Here is a 25,238-nt window from a genome sequence, read left to right as displayed (position 1 = left end):
GCATTCTGGGGTGCATTACACACAATATAACCAGCCAGTCAGAAGAGATGATTATCCCACTGTCTTCAACATTGGCACAACCTCACTTTGAGTACTGTGTGCAGTTCTGGGTCCCACAATTTGAGAAGGTCCTTGAATGTGCCCAGAGGAGCGCAACAAAGGTGGTGAAAAGTCTGGAAGGCATGTCCTGTGGGGAGCAGCTGAGGACACTGGGTTTGTCTAGTCTGAAGAAAAGGAGGCTAAAGGGCAACCTCATTACTCTCTACAGCTTCCTGAGAAGGGGAAGTGGAGAAGGAGGTGCTGATCTGTTCTCCCCGTTACTCTGTGACAGGACATGTAGGAATGCTTCAAAGCTACATCAAGAAGGTTCAGACTTGACATGGAAACATGTCATTTACTGAGAGGGTAAAGGCTGTTGTAGGTCCCTTCCAACTGAACTATTCTATTCTATTCTATTCTATTCTATTCTATTCTATTCTATTCTATTCTATTCTATTCTTCTATTCTATTCATTTCTGATAAACCCATAAGGAGGACCATGGTATTTTTGGCTTCATCTAATATATGTACTTTGTGCCAAAGCTAGGTCCTCAGTGGAAACAGGAAACAGCTCAGTGAAATGCTCCTCTCTGCCTCCTGCGGGGAGACCTCTGCACAGCCACTCCAGCACCGAGTTGCTGGGAGCATAACACGTTTGCAGCAAAGCAGTCTTTGGTGCACAGATCTTGCCTCAGAGGCACTTTCAGACTGCCTGTTGGCTGTCTGTACTCTGGCATGCCAAACTGCACCACAAATGAAGTCATCTAGAGCCTTGCCAAGCAGACAGGCTTTCAGGATAGGTGGGATTCTTTCTGCCTAAAAGAGGGGTTTTGGTTACCTGCACTGCTCTCCGTTCTTCCCTTTTTTTAAAAAAAAAAAAAAAAAAAAAAAAAAAATATTTTGTTTGTCTGTGTAGGCAGATTTTGATTTGGAGGGAAATATCAATGCCCTAGCTTCATTTTCAGACCCAGGGGGATGCAATTCGGCTGTTACCTAATTGTAGAATTGTAACTAAATCATGAATTGACCTGCCTGATATAGCTAAGGCAAGCTGTTGTTTAGCATTTACATTACTAGCTGGCAGAAAATGATGGCTGGACCAAGGCTTGTATTTCAGAGTTTTCCTGGGAGAAAGTAGTGTTGAAGATTATAACTGAGCTTTCCTCTGTCTGGAACATGGAAGAGAGATTGTCTATTAACATGGCTTCACATGCCCTACCATCAATTGCAATCAACCAAAACAGGGTATCATGGGTTAACTCTACTCTTTCCCTTGCTCCTCTCTTATATAGGTAATCTTTTTTTTATGATATACTAAGCTAAATAAGGCATGAGAACTCTCCTGACACAGAATGTACAGGGAGAGAAAAGCAGAAAGCAGAAGAGAAGAAAAAGCCCCTGAGCAAAATCTCACTTATTAGAGTATTTATTTTTTCATTAAATCTTGGCAGCTGCTTTAAGAATTAAAATATTACTGGTTTTCAAATTTTACAACTGACTAGCCTGTGAATTTAAAAGCATTTGGGGAGGGGTGAATAGTTCATTATCTTGTTCCCTCAATGACACTTTCAAATGATTTCCTTATGGTGACCTCTATTTTAAATTTATGGGAATCACTTAAGTGTCAAACAAGCTAAGTGGTGCATTTCATTAATGAAAAATTAATGGAGAAGACCTTGGGCTAGTTTGCAGTACTTGTTTACAATACATATAATTCATTAGAAGAACATCAGTCAAGCAAGGACCCTGCATGACTGCAGTGGTGTTGTAAATGGGACTTTATTCTCTTTTTTCCAGTTAATCAAAGTATGAGGCAGGGAAAAATACACATAAAAGAGATTTAATGAGTCTTTGGAAAAGTGTTAAAATAGGGTACACAAGTCATAAATTTCAATTACTAACTCTACTCCGACCATGCTTATTAGTGTAGGAACAAGATACCAGTTCATAAAAGGATGAAAGTATTTGTGACAGACAGAGACCAGCTGACTTGCAGAAATTTGGGACTACGATCCACTGGTTAGAATAAGGGTCTGGAGAGAAAGTCTTAATGCTTCTATGCTGTCTCTGCCACTGAGGTGACACATGACATTAAGGCAAGTAACTTCTCCACAGAAATGGTGCTGCTTCTCAAAAACTCACTTTCTTCAGAAGCTCCTCAGGGACAGCCGTGGGAGACAATCTTGTTCTGTCCTGCACAATGAACAGTATGGGTGGCTGAAAAATCAGAGTCATGCCTTCATGCAATGTGAATGACATAGTTTATTATTTCAAATAAAAAGCTGTGCAGAATTGTACAGTTCAAATATATTCTCCAGGCTATAGCTACCCATAGGCTTTGACTCAGAAATTAAACAAGCCTTTTCTTTAGAACTCTTTTCATCATATAATAGGTGAGGAATCTTTTAAAGACACTTCCTTCCAAGCACACTAATGCCAAAACACCATCCTAGATTAAACATAGATGCTAATAATACAGCAAGCTTCAAGTCTGTTTATATGATACCATTGTCCCTACTGTACTATAGGTATATTTATCAGACAAGTGATTAACACTGTACTAGACAGTGAATCCCAATTTATAAACAGTATTGTATAGAACAATTCAGGCCTATGGAATCGTAAATGTGAAGTATCCTGTGGCAGAGAATAATTTTTAGGAGGTCCAGATGGTCCTCTTTCTTCTACTCCCTGCTCTAAAGGAGCACAAGAAAGTATAGAGCTTGGGACAAGCTAGATGATAATGATACCAGTAATGTCCTGGTATCAAATCCACATATCACTGTGCTGGACACAGAACTTCGCTTTTTGAGTGTAGGATGCTCCTTTTGTAGTTCAGACTTGCTACAAAATACAAGACCAAGAGTGTAAGAAGCCATGCCTCAGTTTCCCTGACAGTAAAATGAGAATAATGGTGTCTGTAAAATTGTTGTACCACCTTGTTGTTTATCCTTGGCACCGGTAACTTCCAATCATTGAACCATTGTCCCTGTTCTCATTGCAGGGTTGTAAATATCTTCTCTTTTTAGGTGAATGCTCTCAAATGCTCTGAGCACCTAACTGCCTTCACAGTGATCCTCCAGGCCAGCTGGGGCTCATTGGCTGCCAGTTTTCCAAGCAGAGCTTTCAGATCAGTCTGCACAAAGGAGTAAATGAGGAACAATATGGCTCTTCTGGCTTTCTGTTAGCAGCGGATTAATAATGTAAAGTACTCTGCAAGACAAGTTATTTGTTTTTGCTGAGATTAAATGGAATCACTTGGAAAACTATGTGGATTTATTACTACAATAATTTTCATACACTGATAAAAAATATGAGCACTGTAATATCATCCAGATCTGTCCTCAATGGTCACAAGTGCTGTTTAATATTCTTAAATCAGTTTTGGAATACTGGCTCTGAGGATTTGTTTAATAATACTATTAAAATCAACAAGAAAATATCCAGATGCTGATTATATTAATCATAGGGAGAGGAGAAGAGACCATAATTATGCAGTACATTGAGGCAGAACTGAGCTGACACTTCTAAGGTTTTTCCCAACACAAATGAATTGACTAAAAAGCTTTTGAAAGATGCTTTTTCTTCTTTTTTATTAGGCTTCAAAAATTTGTTCAGAATGAACCAATATTTGGAAATAGATCAGCATGAGCCATGCATGTTGCAAAACTACAGTTCCTCTGTATTGTGAACAAATTTATATCACTTTGGCTGTACCTGTGAAAGACTACAGTATGTCCTCTTCAGAAAACTGGTATCAAAATGGCAAAAACTTCCAGTAATTATGATATCATCATCCTTCTAGAGAAAGCCTATGATTCCCTGATTGCTCATAGGTTTGGCTTAGGACATGCGGGACCCTTCAGTTGACAGCAAAGCTGATGGCAAAATAGCTTATATTTTTTCTTTTGAAATTCTTTAACAAGAAAATTGAGTGTAACTGAACTTTCTTTTCATGGAGAATGTTTTCTACATACTAGGGGGGAAAACAAAAATCTACTCCTAGACTGTATTTCCTATGGCTATTTTCTCCTGTAAGGATCTTTTTCTTCTTGAAAAGTTGAGATTGTGATAGACAGTGAAAAATCTTCACCCTTAGGAGTTTGGGGTATGAAAACCAGGAAGACTTCATGAGGCATTACAGCAGTATTTTCAATGTTTCTGGGTATTTTTAGCTGTGGGTGGGTTTTTTTGTTGTTGTGTTTTGGTTTTTTTTTTTTTGTAACTGTGTGTTTGCTCAGGGTTGGGTTTTTTGTTTGTTTGTTTGCTTGCTTGCTTGGTTTTTATTTTGCTTTTGTTTTAGTTTATCAACAGAGTATACTGAGTTAGAAAGCTTGAAATCTTTGATTTACAGATCACCTGGATGAGGACAGCTGGCTTACCTACTTTATGTTCAGTACTTTCTCCTGTTAGGGTAATGGATTAAACCCCAAGGTGCCACCTTTCTTGTAGTTCATGAGGGCTTGCAGGGTCCCTGCAGAATGGCTTACTAGTAGTACTCACTACTCATCTTGCTTGCGCTTGGGGCCAGTCCTGAGTGCCTGAAGGTAAAAGAAGAACCAAGGCAGATCTAAACCGGTCACTTCTGATCCCAAGAGGGAAAAATGTCCTTGTGACATCCAAGCCTGCAGTATTAGATTCCATGGTCTACATATGTAAATAATCACTCAAAAACCTTATTTTTTTCCAGTGTCCTGAATGTCAGAAATGTACTTTCTTCAGTGGATTTTAATTTGTAGATGTGATGATAGCACACGTTCCTATTTAGTTGTTTCCCATACAGTGTATTTTCCTTCAATGCTTTCATTTTATTCATGAAGCTGTTGACTTGAAAGACGGTTTTATTGAATAATAAAGCTCATTTTTTATCTAACTTCTAGATTTCTCTAAACTTCTAGGTTGCTTTAAACTTAGCACTTATTTCTTCCACTTTTTTGTTTTTCAGATTTGAGTGAGTGCCATACTGAGATGATGAACAGTTCAGACATTTCTCCAGTTGTCTTTAAGTCTGAAATATTAGAGTCAGAGACTAATAGACTGTATCTGTGAGTATGGCAGCGGAAACTGCTTCCTCAAAGTGCCTCACTATTCTAAGTGAAATAAACCCTACGAAAGATATAGTCTTTGTAAAGATGTTATTCCTTTCAGTCAAAGATTAAGTTTCTAGAAATGAGAGAATTGTTGAGTTTGATCTATTAATTCAGTGCTTAAGTTGTAACATACTCAACAAAGTACCAATGAGTGACAATCAGTGTGAAACTTTCTTCACTTTGATGGAGCCACCAGGTAATAACAGACCTTATGATAAGAAAGGCTGTTAGATATGTGGACTGGGAAAAAAAGCTCTAGAGATTAAAGGCCATTCAGCCATGAGCTAATTCGTCAATATCATACAAGCAAGACAGTCACTAAAGCCTAGAAGCTGACATAATCATTACCGAAGAACATTGGAGATATAGCTGCATCTCTTCTTGATGTACCTGCTACTTGATACCACCAAGTACTGAAAGGAAACAATAGTGTCCAAGTTTTTTAAAACTGTCTTGGAAAGAGATTATTTGACTGGCCTCTGGCTGACTGACTGGTTCACTCAAAAGCTTATGTCTTGTCCTTTTTCTAGGCTCTCTGATTTTTGTCAGAATCTCAAAGTCAGTTTAGAAGCATCTCATTAATGTCTTAAATCAACATATGAAGAAGAACAAAATATTTTAAGACATTATTGTCATTTATATTGATCAAAGACAGATAGGCATCTCTTGTATCAAAGACATATTAATCTGTTAAATCAAATTAACCTCTAAAATTTGCATTCTTTGACTATGATAATTAAAGAATGTTTCATAGATGCTGGGACTTCTCAGTTCAACACCTAAATAAGAAGTTGTCATGTGAATGTGGTTGTCAAAGTTCAGAAGACCATTATAAAATGAAAGGAGAAAATATTTTTCAGTCTCTCAGAATCAGGATCGGAGATCCTTATCTAGTAAGGTAAACAGACTTTTTCAGTCACTGAGGGTTTAATACCCTGGCACAAAAAATCTGGAAGAGATTTCCAGAATTAATAGAATTGCTTAGAAGTGTGGAGACTAATTCTCTTATCTGCCTTCTGGAAAATATTTTGTGGGTTATTTTTTTTCTCTTAGATTTTTCATTAGCTTCAGGAAATATGTGAGAAAAAAAATGCAGAGTACACCACAGAGGACTGTAAGTGGTCTGTAGACATATTTCTTCTTTATTATTACATTTTGGACTGATTTGTGGAATAATACTCTTCTTAAGTGGAAAGCATTTATTAAAGAAATCAACAACTATAAATACTGGTATTCCACACAGGATTTATTCTGTTGTGGGTCTTGTTAAGCAGGAACCATATGCTATTTAGAGCTCTGTGAAGGACTGAAAAATACTTAGTGGCTGGTAGATATGCTAGAGGTGAACATACAAGAATTTGAGACTGGAATGTACATTATGTGTAGAGGGTACCTACTGCAATCCACTGCCATTTCAAGTGTTTATCAGCTGCTTCTTAGAAATAGGTTTTTTGGGTTTTTTATGGTACTTCTGTCTTTAATATCATTCCAGAACCTAACTGTTTTATCTGATGACTAGTATCCATATGCCAGCTCACGCATTTATTCAGATAAGAGAGCAAGCCGATGGGTCAAGGACAATTTGTGAAAAGCATAAAGGTCAGGTTTGATGTTTTCCACAAATAATTGCTCCCCTTCATTCTAGTTATTCAGCTGTGCTGGCAAACTTTCTTTATAAAGTGCATTTGGCCAAGGAAGTGACTCTAGAACTATTTTTTGTTCAGTATGTTTCACATATACTCAAAATAAAAAACAGAAAAGCACAAAAAAAATTTTTTAGAGCTTTTAGATAAGGAAGCAATCATTGTTCCTTTTTTTGACTTCCTCTGGTCTCCTGAGATTAAAAACAAGTCTTACCCTAATTTAAATATTTTGATCAGTCAAGTTTGAGAGGATTAAGCTTCACTTGTAGAAGGTTTCTCCTTGTGATCTATTAGGGAATATATAAAATAGCTCAAATAGGATATGACATTTTTCTTTTGAAATTATGGGTTATCATGAGTTATTATTTTCTGTCTAGTGAAGATAAATTCCAGACATCATTTACTGTATATAAGCAGTAAAACAATTTGTGTACCTCATTGTCACCTTGTAGCATGTTTTATCATTCTATTTATTAAAATAAATGTTAGAAATGAAAGCAAAGAAATAATCAAGAAGTTCCTACTTATTCTTTATTATTTTTTCTATTCTGTGTCTTGCACAGTGTGGCTCACCTGAGTGGTACTGCAAATGTCCTAAAAGCCAGCAGATACTAAAGCAATCTCATGATCTTCATTTTGCATTCAAATGTGAGGGACATGAAAGACAATTTGGTGTAAACAATAGTTCTGCTTTGGCAGCTCTACCTTGTGTCAATGAATGACAAGTCTCTACGAACTAATCGAAAGGATACTATTGCTTGAATATGTTGAATGCTTTGGCTCCATTTCCTCCCTAAAGGGATGTATTTCAACTTCCCTTTGCCCAGCTCTGAATTATAATCGGCTCGATATGGTCCATTACGTGTGTATAGGTTATATCTGAATCTGAGTGATTACTGAGAAAAGCTTATGCTGTTGGACAAGATTCTTCTACAGCTAAATCACCTTTTATTGCTCAGCAAGATTTCCACAATGTTTCTCCATTAGTTCCAGATGGTCAATAAGACCAGTTTTAAAGCTATTTGCAGAAGCATCCAAACTTGGCAGAAGAATACAGACTGGAGCAACTGAGAGACTTTCGCTAATTCTTCTGTAAGAAAGTTTGAGATGCTATAGGCTGTGAGAATATATTTAACATTTGTGTTTATTCTTAGGGGAGGTACTGCACTGGTAACCTACCTTTTTGTCCTGTGCATAAGTTTTTCCTGGAAGGAAGAGCTGTAAGAGAGAAGGTTCCTGTTGACCAGACTGACCAGATGATATGTACGTTTTGAAGTTTAAAGTCACAGATCAATAACACTTTCCCATGGAAGCTTTTGTATCTGTTGGTTTTGCTCATTTTTTTCACCTCCAGTGATGCTCACTGTAATGCATGTCCACCAGGTACTCTATTCATGGAGGTCTCCAAAGGACCTTCAGGTGGAAGAGACTTTGAGAATTAGTGAACTAGAAGAAAAAGTGAAAGAGCAAAGTTTTTCATGCCTGGACAAAATTTATCCTATAATTAGGCCACAGAAACCCTACATATTCTTTTTTCCTAAAACACATTGTGTTCACTTTCCATTTCACAAGGGTTATAAAAGCTCATGGTAACAGTTCAGTCTGACTTGTGGCACAGTAAAGAACTCAACTCTGCTTTCTTTTGTTTCTCTGATGTATGTTTTAGATGACTTTATAAAAGTGTTTTACAGTCAAATGAATTTGTCTCTGTTTCTGAGAGCTTTTCCTCCAGATAGGAAATCTCGAATTTTTCCCCAGATGAACGGTGTTATCAATATTACTTAGTACAGGATGGCATAAGATTGCACAGCTACAGCAGGAAGAAATTGCTCTAGCAGGCAATTTACAACAGGAGGGTTTGAGAATGACACCAAATAACAAAGACATGAATAATATGTAGGAGGTGTGATCAGCTCTAGTCTCTTTTCCATTTGGAAGAATAGGAATTTTGAGGTGACCCCTGCTTGAACTAACTTAAATTATGGAGTGCATACTCCAGTACGTAACATAAGGAAGACAATTTTCTGTTACTGGCAGGAAGCATGGAAAAAATCACCTGAAAATGAGCAACTTGGGAACAGACTTTCAGAGAATGTGATTTCATGTAAAAGAGTAATAAACATATGAAAAAATGTAGAGAAGGGAGGTGACTGGAGCTAGAATCAGTGATATATTAAAAATAGAACTAGATGAGATTCTTAGCAGACACACCACAGGAAGAGAAAAATAGAAAATGGGAATGTGAAAATGAGGGACATAAAAAGAAAAAAAATGGAAAGGACTACACTCCTGAATTGCCACTGATGGTTTTTTTCTACCATACAATGATTGCATTATTCTTCTGTAATGATGGAAGTTTACATTGAAAGAAGTTGCACCAATGTCAACTAGCAAATCTTTACAATAGAAGATTAAAAATGGGAGGCAAGTTAGATAGATTTGTGTAGATTTGCATTCAGACTCAGTGAAGAGAGAAAGGAGTGGGGAAAATGACAGTAGGGGTCTTAGAGAATGGAACTTGGGTATGTAGACTGTGAAGTAACTATGTAGTATTTATTGAGTACCTATGCTATTCCACTTGTCTCTTACCAGTTACCCTTTCACATTTCCCTTGGTGACAGAAACCATGACATATGTGTTTAATCAAGAAATAAGGTGTATTTTCCAGCGTCTGGAACAGCAGATTAGGAATAGGAATTTCTTTGTTCTTCTCCTAGTTCAGCTGTTGACTCACTGTATGTCTTTCTCTCACTTACCATCCCATCTCTGTGCCTTATTTTCCCTCTCTGGAAACTGGGGTTGATGATGCTTACCTACTTCACAGGGTTGTAGTGAACACCAATGTTTGCTTGGAGGTAACCTGTCAGAGAGACACAAGCAAGTGCAAAATATCATTGAGGATAATTGTCTTCTCTAGCTGATGCCAGTGTTGATCTCGAAATAGATAAATTTTGGCTTGGTAGTCCTGCTGGGAAAATGTAATTGCATCATTTCTACAACAATGTTATTTTCCTGGTACCTTTGAAGAATCTAGGCAAGTCCACCAGATTCTAGTTACATTGGATGATCTTGCTGCAAGACCCTACATTAGTAAAACCTGTTTAGTTAAACATTTCATTTTCAGTAACTTGCCCAGTCCATCAGCAGATATTTTAAGCTTCTGTGTCATGACAACCACGTCTAATCCAACATGAAGAAAAAGTATCTACAAAGAGAATTTTTGAGAAAGGTATTTTTCTAATGATTTTGGTGTCTATTGTGATTGATGTGACTGTTTTTAAGAAATTGGCCATTATGAACATTTTTTATTTGCCCATAGGCACCTGCAGTGATTTCTTCCAGTAGCTGATTTAAGCAAAGTAAACAAGTAGTAATGGATTAATTCTGTCACTTTGCTAGTGCAGGCCTTTGAGGCCCAACTGTTGGCTAGAACTTCCCAAAACTTAGTTATTCCTTATCCTGATTTTCTGTCACTGGTACAGAATTTCTGCATATTGTTAGTTAACATGAGCATACCTTGACTGAATGTGAAATCCCTTTGGTTTTCAAAAGCTAGAAGTTCTACTAGACTGAAAAATATTGGTTATGTAGAAGGAAAACAAGGGTGAAAAATTTATCGTATTTAGAAACGATTAAAACTACTTAGTTACCCATATTGGGAGGAGTTATACATCAAGTGGTTTAATACCCTTTCAGTTTTGCTTAACTTTAGGTCTTCTTTTTTTCCTCAGCTAGTATGATACAATCTAGTCAGTGAAATTCCTGTCTTAGTGGTTACTGGACTGAAACTGATTAATGAGGTATCCATTTTTCTTCATATCTATAAAGCAAAGTGAAGGGGATTGCAGCAGATTAATATTACAAAAGAATATGCCAGCTAACATATCCAATGAAAGGCTTACAAACTTGTAGATTTCATCTAGAAACACAAACTGTGCTTTAACTTGAGCTCACCTTTTGTCAGATGAATATTTTACTTTGATTCCTTCAGAAACTGCTCTCCTGATTATATTCCAGACAGAAAAAATCCCAGCTGATTCACCTCCTATCCTGCCCATTGCAGGTTTTCAATATTTAAAAAAAAAAAAAAAAAAGGTGAGAGAAGAAAGCTCGAAAGCTGTTTAGTGAATAACTTCTTTTTCCACCCTTGTCCTCAGTGGACTCCAGAAGCTTTTCTGATAAGAAGAGTGGGACTACATATAGGTGAGGAAGTGGTTGGAAAATGCTACTGGAAGCTTTGGAATTGGCTCTGTTCTGAATTAAAACTAGCTTTTTATTCCCTATGTGAGTAGTGTTGGGGAACTTTGTAGCAGCCAACACCTGAGGTGCTGCAAATAATTAAGCGACTGTCATAAGACCCAAAAGCAGCAGAAAAAAATGCCTTTTTCAATCTGATGAGGCTGCATATCAAATCTTTTCTTTTACACATCAAAGACCCAAATTGTGTTCTTCAATTATTCGATTAGGTTGATTTAACCATGGATAACAAGGCTGTCTCTAGATAAAATATTCCCATTCTGATACGGCTTTAACTGCTCAGAAGAGACTAGCATATGTTAACTCTTGCTTTGCTGTGCGTCTTGCCATATCACCCATTACTGAGGCATGTTTTCTTCTATCCTTATCTAGCTATGGGAGACTGCATGTAATATAAGAAAAAGGACAATAGGGAGCTTGGGGAGAAGATTTCATCTAGGAAGAAAAAATAAAGCTAAAATAAAAAAAAAAATTCCTTAAAGGTGCAGTTTAATCCTATGTTTTTACTAATTTGCTCAGAATACAGAAGGAAGACCTTCTATAGGCAGATTAACATCTACATCTACTGCAGGAAAACATGCAAGCCTCTGATGGATGCCGATCCTTAAAATTGCTGCACATTTCTCGTTCAGGCTAAACATTTTTGACTGCTGTACATATTTTGGCATTTATCCCTACCTGATTATTTTTTTTTAAATTTATGTATTTGCATTACTTGATTTATCATATACAGACTCTAGTTTTACGATTGAGATTCAATGCTGTACAAGCACCATTGGAATCCTCTCATGTAATCTTGGTTTTGTTCAGATATGATTAGGTCCAGAAAGGTTACAGTGAAGAGCGAAGCAAGGGGCTATAATCATTGGTTCAAGAGTGAGTAACAGGGAACATGATATAGTGAGCTACTTATAGCATGCTAGTTTAGTAAGAGTGGATTCCGTCATTTTAGAGCCCAAGTGTTGGTTTAGTAAGAGAGCTCTTTACAGCAGGAGTTGTTGTCATGTACCACTGGTTTCTCCAGTGTTTCCCAGACTCTGTGCTTGCACCTTATGTTGTTTCCTTCTACTTTTTGCAAGATGCCAGAGTATGGAAAAGAGATACAGATAACAATGATTATATAAAGAGTTACAAATAGTTCTACTACAATAATTAATAGTCTGAATATACAAGAATCTTATTATTTCTCATTTGTACTGGTCTAAAAAAGCAGTAATTATCTTAGGTATATGCCAACAGAAAGCTGATGTAACATTCTGATCATCTCTTTTGCAGCTTGACATCACTAAGTATTTTCCTTTTGGTCATACAGCTCTTGTCCATATAGCCAAGACGGGGCCATCTACAAAAGCTTGGCCTTTCAGCCCTTATAGCTTCAGTAAATTTTACATAGACCCACAGGTCTTCCTAGAAATCATTCCAAACAAGAAACAGACTTTCTAGACTGCAATAATGCATTTGGGTATGAGAAAGTGGGTGTAGAGGTGGTGCTTTTCCAACCATTACCTATTGGCCATAACGTAGTGGTCCATCTCAACCAAAACGAATGCTGGCTTATTTCTAGGGTCTTTCCTCCAGCATTTCTGGAAAAGATGCCAAGTTCATGACTGTGCCCAAATTACATAAAATATGAGGCAGTCCAGGCATGGGTTCCTAAAGACTTTTGGAAAAACATGTGTCAAAAGTAAAAGCAGCACCCTTCAAAATAGCGAAAACCCCTAGGAAGCGTATTGGCTCAATACAAGAAATTATTTGCTCTGTAACGTTTATTTTCCTCAGTGCTTTTTTAAAAGGCCTGTAATGGCAATAACCTTGGCACAGAACATGGGGTTAATGATGGTTTAGTTTCCTTCAAGCCATTGTCTTTCCAGTTGGTCATTAATCCCCGCTGGTGCCAAAGGCTTTTGACTGCGGTATGTTTAATTCATAGAGGTTAAACAGGCTGCTTCCTATGAAGGTTTGCAAATGTAAATTCAGGACCAAATTAAATTTTTCACATTTTTGGCCAGAAATTTTCAGCCTTCTTGATATATGTGTCTATGGAGAAAAAGGACTCAAACTCTAGAGACTTTGAACACATCTTATTGCAAAAAAAAAAAAAAAGAAAGAAGGGAGTGGAGCGGAAAGGAGAAGAAGGGAAGGGGAAAGGGAAAAAAACTTGCATCTCTTGGCACCCTCTTTCCCCTTTTATTTGTCTACACTGAGATGGGGTAGTTGTGGTTTTTGTACCCCTGTCAGGACTTTATTTTCTCTGTAACTGTGGCTGTCTGTGTCTCTTGGTGTGGCAGGTTTCATAAATAGTTTAGTTGTTTGTTAATTTGTCTTTGACTCTCTTTCCCTCTCCCCTGTGGCTTCCCACTGAGGGCACAAACTGGGTTGTATGGAAGGAGTTGATGCTGGTGCTGTGCTGTCCTTCATGGCAGCTGGCATTCTGGCCACTAGCAGCTGAATCAGAGATTAACTCGGTAATGCGTGAACCTCTGGCTCCACGGTATAAAGTAACAAAGTGAAAGAGCGGGGGGCCTGGCTTAGTAGACTGCTTTATAAAGAGTAACATAACCCTCTAGTATCAAGGTAAACAGCTTACCTTTACCACAGCCATAACAAGACAGCAGGAGCATGTTCCAGAGCTATTTAGGAGTGCAGAGCAGCACCAGAGAAAATTCAGGGTGCAATGCAGATTATCGCAGAATTCCTTAGCACCTCAGTGCTGTTTCTTTAGCAAGCACTATCAGATTTCTCACTAAACCCTCTCTTTGTTGATTTCTGTACTGCCTGCTCTTCTTTTTAAGGTTACAAAAGGTATTTAGTGTGTCTAATTAATAAAACATTTCATCCTCTTTATTTTTAAAGTGTTAACCTGTAAATAAAATGACAAATATGCGAATTTCTGTTGTTTCAAGAGCTGAAAGTCTTCCATCTAAAGCTTGCTTTATCACTTTCTGTATATCAGTTACTGTATCTCTCCAAGGAAAATGAAAATTAAAAAGCCTACATTTACCACTCCCCTCCAACTCTGTCTCTTACACAAGAATATAAAGACTAAAAGTACATTAAAAAAGTCTCGTATGTTCAATTGACTATCTGACAATGCCAGTCCAGGCCCTTCAGAAGAGGAAATGTGATAGCATCGCATTTTCTTTCATGTTTCATTCTGCAGTTGAATCTGATGTCATCTTAAGCGTTTGGATGCTGTGCTAATGATGAAGTATGAATTGAGAGGTAGAGACAGATTCTGTATACCTGGTATGTAATTCCACAGTCACATTTGTAGACATAGAATTGCAGATGGTGTGAAAACAGTGCTAATAGATTACAATAATCAGTCTAGCACTTAATAGTACTTTACATTTTCAAATACAACACATTAATGGAATTATCTTTGCCACACCCCATGGGGTATTTTCCTTTGCATTTCTTATATACATAAACTGAGAAACTGCACACAGAGGAGACAGACTCTAATTTAATTTGTTGTTATAACAGCTCTTGATCTCATTGAGTACCACTCTGTGACAGGAATAACTGCGTTCTGGTGACTTTAATTTCTTACTGAATTCAGCCAGCTCTGGGAGCCCTCAGTTACTTCACAGGCAGGTTGGATAAAGTAAGGCAACGAAATTGGCACTGTCATGAAATAACTTTTTCTAGCCCCTTTCCTCTCTCTTTCTTAGATTGTTCTCCAGTCAGCATAGCAGAGAAATATGTGTAACGTGGGCCAGTTAAATAAGACCTAACCAGTTTTAGCTCCTGAAGCTTCAGCTAGTGCTTTGGCCACGGACTTTACAAGTTACCTTCCTCTTCTTTCTTATATTACCTTTTGTTAGGACAGTTGGGAGTGAACACAAGAGCAGCTGTGATGTCTGAGGCAGCTCGGTCATTTACAAAGAACAAAATAAGGGGATGTTGTGTGGCTTAGGTACAAGAATAATTTTTTTTTTTTTACCATGGCTAGTGTCTTAGAGGATGGAAAAATCAAACAGAAAACCAGGCATTGTAAAGTAGATGGAGGTGGCTTTTGGACTGTAAAGTGTGTTTTTATTACATCATTTATCTCAAATAAGTAATTGAAGTTCAGCAACTCCTGACAGGAAATGACATGCAGACCAGCCTTGTTTTAGGCTGAAGTAGAAGCATCTATCATGTAAATTAACTCTGAACCGTGCCAGCAGGCTGCATACATTGAAGGGATAATGGGTGGATGATATATTTCGTTATCCTAGGCTTTATTTATCTACTTCAACTTTTTTTTTTTTTTTAAACAAGCAGCTATAGTGATAATTGCCAAATGTCTATACAATAGAAGAACATGATTATCTAAAGGGTTTGAGGACATCTGAAACGATAATCAGGTACTGAAAGATTAGATGGGGGACAGTCTCAGGACTGCTTATCCATCTGTTTTCTTCCCCATTTCTACTCAGCTTTGTTCTCCTTTTCTCTGTAAGAATCTAACACCAAATTTAGGATATTCGAGACTAACCTAAAACATGCTAAGAACTCTCTGTGTTCCCTAAATGCTATCTTCCTTCATTTCCTTGTTTAAATCATCAGTAGCTGATGGCCTAGAGGACATATAGGTATGATACAATGAAGTGTCCTGAAGAGCTACCTGAAAAATTCATATAGCCAGTACTAGAACCACTTTATCTGCACTTGTTGGAAATTACTGTCACAAAACCTTATGGAAGCTGCAGTTGATACTTACTTTCAGAAAGTCTAAATAAGTTGATTTAACCCACTCACACTTTCACACCCACATACCCACAAATACTAGGGTGTGTGTGCCCATGATCAATTTTGGGCCACATGGGGGATGAGACGTGCCAGCTATTGAGTGCTCATCACATTCTGGAGTTCTTATTTGACGATGCTGAATTAGTCTTGGGCTTAAACTTGTTAGGAATCAACAGTTGTTATGGGGTTGTCCTCTGATTCAGAATCTTACATAAGTCTCCATAAATCTTAGGCGAGGTTACTGCTCATTGTCCATTTTGTCTTGTTTGTAACATATGTTTGGAATATATACACATCTGTGTAACTGCAGCCTGTTTTCCTTGTGGGCTAACAAGAAAAGGGATGGCATATGTGATGGCTGTGACCTTGATGCCATCCTCCTGTTGTCAAATGGTAGGATCTCCCCTTGATGACTCATCTATGCTATGGTCTTAGCAGAGTGCAGGCTTTCTGGTCTTGACATGAACAGCATATTTCTCATTTCTATTTCTGGGAACAGTATCCTTTATTATCAATGCAGACTATTCTTTTAACACCACTTCTACAGCTTCTTCTGGTGCTTGCATGCATTCACTTACATTCATACTTAATTTGTGCTAATCTTAATATTTCTGTTACAAGTCTCTATACATCCGTCAGGGCAGCTTTGATTTAGAGTAAATAAACCTGAACAGAATAACAAGTAACATGGCCATGGCCATACATATCTGTTCATTGTCTGAGAGGAAACCTAACTCAGCTTGAAACAGTTTAATGTTCCAACTCTGAACCATGAATTTCCTGGTCCTGGTTTAGAAACTGTTGCACTTACAAGGCCAACAGATCATCAGCAAGAGACTAGCTCATGCTTACCAGGTCATTATATGGTTACAGTGGACTAGCTTGGGCAACTACCTTTGTTCTCAGGCCGCTACAGTTTGTTTAAGTTTTCCCCGCTGTGCATATATTCTCCAGACAGTGCATGGTTTGCAGCCTCACAGGTGCTCATCATCACTTTCACAAGTTCCCAAATGGCAAATCAAGCGATGAGGGCGAGTTTCTGTGGTAGCTCAGCCAGCCTCACAGCTCCCTGAACTGATGTGCAGCATTACTGGCTGCACAGTCACTTTCTGAACTGTGATAATACAGCAGTTAGTTAAAAGATCAGCCATCACAAACAGCAGTTGCTTTATAGCAGTACAGGCATAGTGTTTTTCAGGTCCTATCAATGGTTAGCAAACACAACACTGTATGGATCCGTAATCTACAAAGATAGCTGAAAATACAGAAGCAGGTTTTGACAAATAATGGTTGTAGCTATGTCAGAACAGTGTTAGCAGAGAGTTAAAACTGTTTACTTCTAAAGCTCACGAATACAGGCACGTGCAGTGGTACAGGGTTGCATCTCTGTGAACATTAAGTGTATCCTCCACTTCTGTGCTCCTAAATGGTATGTTGTAGGGTGTTAGAAAAGTCTGTTCCAAATCCACATCTTCTTGTTTGTGCAGTAGTTCAGAAACAATGGCAGTCACCCATCGTAAGCCAAGCAAGAAATGATGCTATCCACATTATAAGGGAGTAAAACTCACTGCTTTGAAACATGAGGAGAGTGAGAGAAGACAGCTGGAATTATTAAGAGTTTTATTGACCCATTCATAAATTACTTGAAGGAATGTCCAGAGAGACCTTGATTTTAAGAGGTGACCGAAATGACCATAGGGAGCTATTAGTGATTCTTAAAAGTGAGTAAATCTGCATTAAGTGAGTTAATAGCATCATGAGCTTGAGATCACAAGGCTGCTATTATATCCAAGAGAACTAAAGCATATCAAAGTCAGGTCTGGTATTAAATTTAGAAGGAGTGACTTCCAGTACTAGATCAATCTGACCTGTGTTACAGCTATCTGTTTCAAGTTTATGTACAGTGCCTGCCAATGATGTCTTTTATATGGTCACTGTTACTATACTGATTTCAATGGATTGCATAGGTATGACTGTAACTGCACATGGTAAATCACGCAGAAAGATTCAAACCAACTGGTACAATCTTATTCATCAAGAGAAGTACTGTATTTCTCATGTGGGTCCTTTGGTTACTGATAGCATGTAGAACTACACGGTATTGAATCTGAGGTATTCAATACTATGAGCTGAGGTTCAGAATTGGACCCTAGCAACAAATTCATTTCTGTGTTCCTATGCAGATAATTTACAGTGCTTTTGGTCAATTTGCTTTATGTTGACTTGGGGTCAGGAAATATGCATTTTCCTTAAAAAAAAATAAAAATCATTTTTGTAAACAACTGAAAGAAGCTTGATATTTAAAATCAGTATCTTATTATTGAAAACATTAATTTTACATAAATTCTTATGTGCTGATTTATTATTATTGTTACTCCTTGCTGCTCCATAGAATGCCCAGCAATTTCAGAGAAAGAATTCCAAGCTGTATTGCAAGCTATAGCCCACCAGCAACATCTGTGAAGTGACAGAGGATCTGACTCCCTGTGTATGGAAGTACATACACATAGAGGTTGATTTACTTTTGAAAAGCAGCCTCTTGTTTGTTTATATATATATATATATATACACACAGAGCAGCTGCTAAACTGCACCCAACTTTATTCTTTACTCACACTGGAAAAGTGAGAGAAAAATGTTATCTAAATATAAGGCATGGGAATTCAGAGATACAGATGTAGTATCTAGGATATGACAGAATGTAATAGCTGCTAGTCTTAAGTCTCTTTACAAAAAAATGCCACCGATGATCAGTTTTCTTTTGGGCCTTGGCTGTGCAAGAACATAACAGCTTTACTAACCTCAAGCTCCTTGCACTGCTCTAAGGCAATGATTCAGTATGGTGAGGAACACAAGTGCTTATTGGATTGTCACAACTACCTTCTGGTGCTCAAGAGAGGACTTGAAACTGCCCCAAATTGGTGGCAGACCTGTCCTTGCATGAGGGACTCTTCAGCTGCTACAGGGTTGTGGTAGGAAGAGGAGCAGATGACTTTCTTATGTTCTTTAGTAGTCACCATGCTGTTCATGGAACAGCACCAAACCAGCACAGCTTACATTGTCCTTTCAGACGTAGATGAAAGCCTTTAGTAGTTCTTTGAAACTGGAGGAAAAGGTCTCTCTCCCCTTTCCTACTCTTCTGTCTCTCTCTTCACCTTCTCTGTCATGCAGTCCCATCTTTTCCCTCTGTCCAGTGCTTTACTGAGGTAATACAACTTAATAACACTTTTCTGTAGGTAGTTAGTCTCTCAGTTTTGAAAACTGAATCATCTTGTTGTGAGTCCAACAAGTCCAACTGCTCTTGGGTATATATGGGTGGAATGGAGTGAGGAGGAAGAGAGGGAACCCTCCCATTCAGCTTGGGGCAGTCCTGTTGCATCATCTCAAGTAACTATTTTTTGAGTTGCTAGGACTTCTGTGAGAGGTCCAGACTGTACAGCAGCTGTTGTGTAATCTGCCTCTTCTTCTAAAAGGTGGTGCAGAAATAGATGAGACAGCTCTCTAGAGCTTCGGAGATCAACAGATCAGTGACGGTCCCGCCTCTGTGTTTCTCACACAGTAATTCAGTTACACCCTTAAACTGACAACTATCTTCTAGATTTCTCATCAAGTCTCATCAAGACATGACATTGTTTTTCTCCTTCCAGGAGATAAGACCTGAGATAGGCTTTTCCACAAGGTCTCCTTACAGATGACAGACAGGAGCTAGTGAACCAGAATGAGGAGGGAGTAAGAGAATGTGCAGTTCAGTTCATCCCTTATACCACAGAGGTAGGTAAGTGCTGGTGGCTTGAAGTGCTGAGATCTGCAATGAGTCCTTTCTCCACATACACTTTGAATTTTAACGTGTATTACAAATAAATGCAGTGGACAGTAATTGAAAACCTTTGGGCTGGGCAGTAAGAAAATGCAACTGATCTGCTTCCCATTTAAAATCTTGCTGCTACAGTTCGCCATTGTTCATTAAGAGTCCAGATGCAGCATTTTGTTTCAACCCACAGTCTTAAGCAGCAACTGTTGCACATCTCACTTTGTGGAAAACAGATTTGCTTAAGGAAACACAACTTTGTTTTTGACAAGTTTGGCTGATAAGAGGAGTTGTGCTGACATCTACCTGCACTTCTCAAAAGCATTTGACTCCATACGCCATGACATTCTGATTTAAAAACTAGAACTACGCACAATTAATGTAGTGCATAATAAATAGATTATAATTGGCTGATGAATTTTAAAAAAGGAATTGTACATGAGCAATCATCATCCACAGAGGGTATTTCCAGCAGGGTTCCAGCCTAATACAATTCAGTGGTTTTATTACTGGTTCGGAAGTGAGGAAATCGGTGCCTGTAAAATTTGCAGATACAGTATTAGTAAGAGTAAACACTGGTAGAGCTGGATCAGCTTGACAGATCAATCTAGTTCATTTGGGAAGTGGATCTTGTTTAACCAGCACAAATGTTAATGTAGCCAAATATAAGGTCCTGTGTTTGGGACCAAGGACAATAGGCTACACAGGCAGAGCAGGTACTTGCTTCCAGGGCAACGGTGACCCTGAATGGTGTTAGAAGTCAGGGCGGCTAATTGGCTGAACGAGAGCTCTCAGTGTGGTGCTGTTGCTGAAAACTAATGTGACCTTGGATGAATAAGCAGAAAATTATTGAATATGAACAGGAAAGCAGAGAGTATGACTCTACATAGTGATGTGCTTTTATGGAGTCTTGAATGAGACCATTAAATGCATTTGGGAGTTGAGCCTATACTGTAGGAGGTGAAAACACTGCACAGCACAGCCCTCTGAACATAGAATGGTTTGGGTTGGAAGGGACCTTAAACATCATCTAGTTCCACCCCCCCTGCCATGGACAGGGACACCTTTCACTAGATGCTCAAAGCCCCATCCAACCTGGCCTGGAACATTTCCAGGGATGGGGCATCCACAACTTCTCTGGGCAACGTGTTGCTGTGCCTCACAGTAAAAATTTCTTCATTATAGCTAATCTAAATGTACCCTCCTTGAGTTTGAAATTGTTAGTTTAAAACATGGTATGCTGAAGTGAAGACACCTGAGGAAGTTCTTTGTCACCAGAGACCCATTTGAGTTGTAGCCTTCCTTGACATGATATAATCTGTATTTAAAAGGTAGCATCCAAGTCGATGCATGTTTTTGCACTGGTGTTAGTCCTATCTAGGGAAGAATGAACAGGACTGTCCAGCATCAAATATAATGTTGCTGAAAAATAGAAGTGGTGAAATGATGACTCTTGATTTGATTCATGTTCTACAAAACTCAAGGCTATTGTGTGTTTGAAGGAGTGGGGAAGAATATGAAAAAATGGATGGGTGAGAAAACCATGCATCAGCTAAATAATTCATCACATTACATTGCTAATCAGCCACCTAAGGGGATAACAAATGTGAGCCTTTTCCTGCTCAGTGCTGACTTCAGTGGTTAATACTTTCGTTCAGATGCTAGCACTTCTATTGAGTTTACAGTACAGATGCTGAAGAAAGCACCACAGTTAGTGACAGAACTCAAACCTATTTCTGTACCTCCTGAGATCTGTATCCCACTCAGTGGTTTGGTACTATACTTGCAAAATTGGGAAAAGGACACTTTCTAAAGGTGGGGACTTCCTCCCTCCCTCCTTCCTTCTTTCTTTCCTTTTCTTTTTCTTTCTTTCCTTTTCTTTCTTTCTTTCTTTTTCTTTCTTTTTCTTTCTTTTTCTTTCTTTTTCTTTCTTTTCTTTCTTTTTCTTTCTTTTTCTTTCCTTTCCTTTCCTTTCCTTTCCTTTCCTTTCCTTTCCTTTCCTTTCCTTTCCTTTCCTTTCCTTTCCTTTCCTTTCCTTTCCTTTCCTTTCCTTTCCTTTCCTTTCCTTCCTTTCCTTTCCTTTCCTTTCCTTTCCTTTCCTTTCCTTTCCTTTCCTTTCCTTTCCTTTCCTTTCCTTTCCCTTCCCTTTCCCTTTCCCTTTCCCTTTCCCTTTCCCTTTCCCTTTCCCTTTCCCTTTCCCTTTCCCTTTCCCTTTCCCTTTCCCTTTCCCTTTCCCTTTCCCTTTCCCTTTCCCTTTCCCTTTCCCTTTCCCTTTCCCTTTCCCTTTCCCTTTCCCTTTCCCTTTCCCTTTCCCTTTCCCTTTCCCTTTCCCTTTCCCTTTCCCTTTCCCTTTCCTTTTCCCTTTCCCTTTCCCTTCCTTTTCCTGTCCTTTCCTTTTCCTTCCGTCCTTCCCTCCGTCCTTCTCATACCATCTCTATCTTCTACATTAAGTAATTGTCACTTTTCCTTCTTCTTAAATATTTAAGTGAACTTAATTTGATGTTTGATGTTTAATATTTAGATTTAGGGTGATGCTGTTGAAGCTAACCCCCATGTGGAGAGCCTGACAGTGAGATGGCTGTGTTAGTATGTATTGAAGAGACCTGGAGAAATTCTTTCTCTTCTATTGAAAAGAAGATTTTGAATAACCATAGCAACAGTAAAACCTGCTGTATACCTTACAGCACAAAGTGTTGCAGGTATCTACTTCTGGCTATCAAGGCATTAGTCAAGGGTACCCTTCTGTTATTGTTCCTCCCCTGCCCCATCTCTCCAGGTTGATACTGGGGAGATCAATGTAAAAAGACGTGAACAGTTTCTGACTGCAATTTTCTTCTATTCTTGTTTTCTCTGATTGCTCATGCATTGGCTGTGGATTTTTTCTATGACTTATTTAAAAGAAATCAATATGAAATGTTTCATTTTTAATATTGGATATTCAGAACAAACCACACGAATTCTTGAAGAGGTGTGTATATTTTGTGGAGAATAAAAATGGACATCCGGCTCATTTGAAACGATTTGCCTGGCTTAATTAGATCCCCTTCAGGGAGTTCAGTGGGAATGTGACTGACCTGATGAGGGAAAAAAAATCACATGTATGCTAAGGTTACCAAAAATCAGCTGGGCTAGGTACTCTTTTAGCCTACAGCAAACACAAAATTTTTCAGTGTAACTCAAGTCTTTTTGACTGTGAGGTAAGTTGAGCTCTCTTCCATTTGCCTTGAGTTGAGAGCCTGTATCAGAACAGCCAGTGGGACTCAGGTGCTGTGTGGCAGCTTAAGTCTGAACTAACTCTGTGTCTAAGTCTTTAGATTCAACTCTTAAGGCCTTTAAAATGGGAGTTGGACTGGGTACTGGAGATGGAAAGTACCTTCAACTTTTTTATTCTTATTATTATTTTAGCTCTCCAGCCAGCTTGTTTCAGTCTCACCCTCACAGGTGAGAGCAACTTCTGCATTGAGTTACAGGTTTGTGAATCCAGATGATGTCTATTGCTTGTCTCATGGCTTCAGCTGAGTTTCTCAAGTGTAAAATGTACATGACTGAATTCAAGAATTGTTAGTTGGTTGCATCCTAATAGAAACGTCTTCATTTTAACATGTCTAATTCTATATTCTGTGTAGACTGAAGTCTTGCGACAGGTACTGCCTGCCTGCCCTCCAAACCAGCAATATCATATGTCTTCACATTCCTGTGGCATTATCCTACTTGCTGAGGTTGTGTTGAGCATATTTATACGCAGCCTCAGCTTATGGCCTAACTTGCCTTTGCTTGATTCAGTACACAGTGCAAACTCAGGTCTGCCAGCAAAGCCCTGGCAGAGGTGTCAGAGTGGACACTGAGGAATGAAGATACTTGCTTGTAATTATTAATATATTAGAAATCATCCATCACTGTAGCAAGGAAAACTTGCATTCCGTTGTTGAAAAGTCTTCTTGTCTGTCTCCCGCATACATGAAGCAAAACATATTATCCCCCTCATGACAGATAGGTAATCCCTCTAATGGGCTGTTGGTCAACTGCTACTGTAACCAGTAGCAGGAACTCCTTTAAAGCATCCCAGTGGCCAGTACAGATGGGTTTGGATATAGGAAAGGCTTGTGTGCTATGAAATATGGAATGTTGGTGTACATGTGCAATGTGGAAGGACATGCATGATGGGAAAAGAGGCAATGGGCACAAACTGAAACACAGGAGGTTCCATCTGAACATCAGGAAATACTTTTTTACTGTGAGAGTGACCAAGCATTAGCAGAGGGCGCACAGATCTTGTAGAGTCTCCATCCTTGGAGATATTAAAAAAGCATCTGGACATGGTCTTGGGCAACCAGCTCTAGGTGGCCCTCCTTGAGCAGGGGGGCTGGACCAGATGACCTCCATGGGTCACTTCCAACCTCAACCATTCTGTGATTCTGTGTTGATAAACCCTTCATGGCCTGCAGTTGGTGACTGAATTAGAAGCAAATCTAAGAGTCTGGCATGTGGCTTCTGGTGGTTGCAAGTCTGGCATCACTGCTAGGAGGCAGAGACCAAAACCCGATATTCCCTGCTGTATTTCCACTTGCAAATGTCTTCACCTCTCTACAGCTGTGCCCCAGGTATATGAATATTTCCTCTCCTAAGATGGTCTAAACTTCATCAGAGAGCTGTGTAAAGTGATTGGAGATCCACAGGTTACAGGCGCTCTAGCAGTGACTGTTCTGTGTTGTGCTGTGCCAAGAGTTTTCTTGTTGGTGAAACTGGCATGTGGGCATTCACTTAAAGAAAAGAAAGTATTTCTTTTTTGTTCCTGGCATCCATTTCCATACAAAAAATGTGCCCGTGTGACAGAGCAGAAAAGCCTTTGCTTTTTACAAAACTATTAAAAAGTAATAGTTCTATGTGCCCAACATTTCCATGGATTTTAAAATGCATATCTGTGCTTGTCTGTATATTTGCTTATGCTCTGAGACTTCATCAGCTCATACTCAAATGGAAAAAAGAGGCTTGAAATTCCACACACCCACCCCTTTCTTTGCAGGCTGGGAAGTTGGGTGTGGATTTCATCTGCCACCAGAGAGCAGGTCAGCCACCAGAGAGCAGGTCAGCCACCAGAGCCGGTCCGCCGCTAGAGCAGGCCAGCCACCAGAGAGCAGGTTAGCCACCAGAGCAGGTTAGCCACCAGAGCAGGTTAGCCACCAGAGCAGATCTGCCACCAGAGAGCACTGTCGCTGCGCGCTGGCGCCGGCCGGGCCGGTGCCCAGGGCAGGCGCCGCCGGCGGTGCCTGCTGCCTCCGGCGGCCTTCCCTGCCAGCGGGCCGCGGCGGGGAGGTTCTTCGAGGAGACCCCGCGCCGGACGGACGGGCGGCTCTGTGCCTGCTTCACCTGCAGCCTCTGCTGGGCTCCGTGAACCCAGGCTGGCAGGGCTGAGTCGCACCCTCGCAAGGGCCGGGCGAGGAGGACTCCGCCTCCTCAAAGGGCGACCGGCCGTTCACGCAGCCCTGGGCGTTAAGCTTGGCCCCGCGGCGCATGGCCTGAGGGCATCGGGCTGCGGCTGGGAAAATGGCGTTCTGTCGTCGCGCTGGTAGCCCTCACTGCTGCTCAAACACAAGAAGAACGGGCAATGCAGCAGGTGCCCAAACCAGGGAGTTTGGACACCCTGCTCCCTCTCCTCTCCTCTCC

This window comes from Leptosomus discolor, chromosome 3 (genome assembly GCF_034619465.1).
Source record: "Leptosomus discolor isolate bLepDis1 chromosome 3, bLepDis1.hap2, whole genome shotgun sequence".
In the NCBI taxonomy this organism is placed as follows: Eukaryota; Metazoa; Chordata; class Aves; order Leptosomiformes; family Leptosomidae; genus Leptosomus; species Leptosomus discolor.
Note: the sequence above shows the minus strand (reverse complement) of the source record.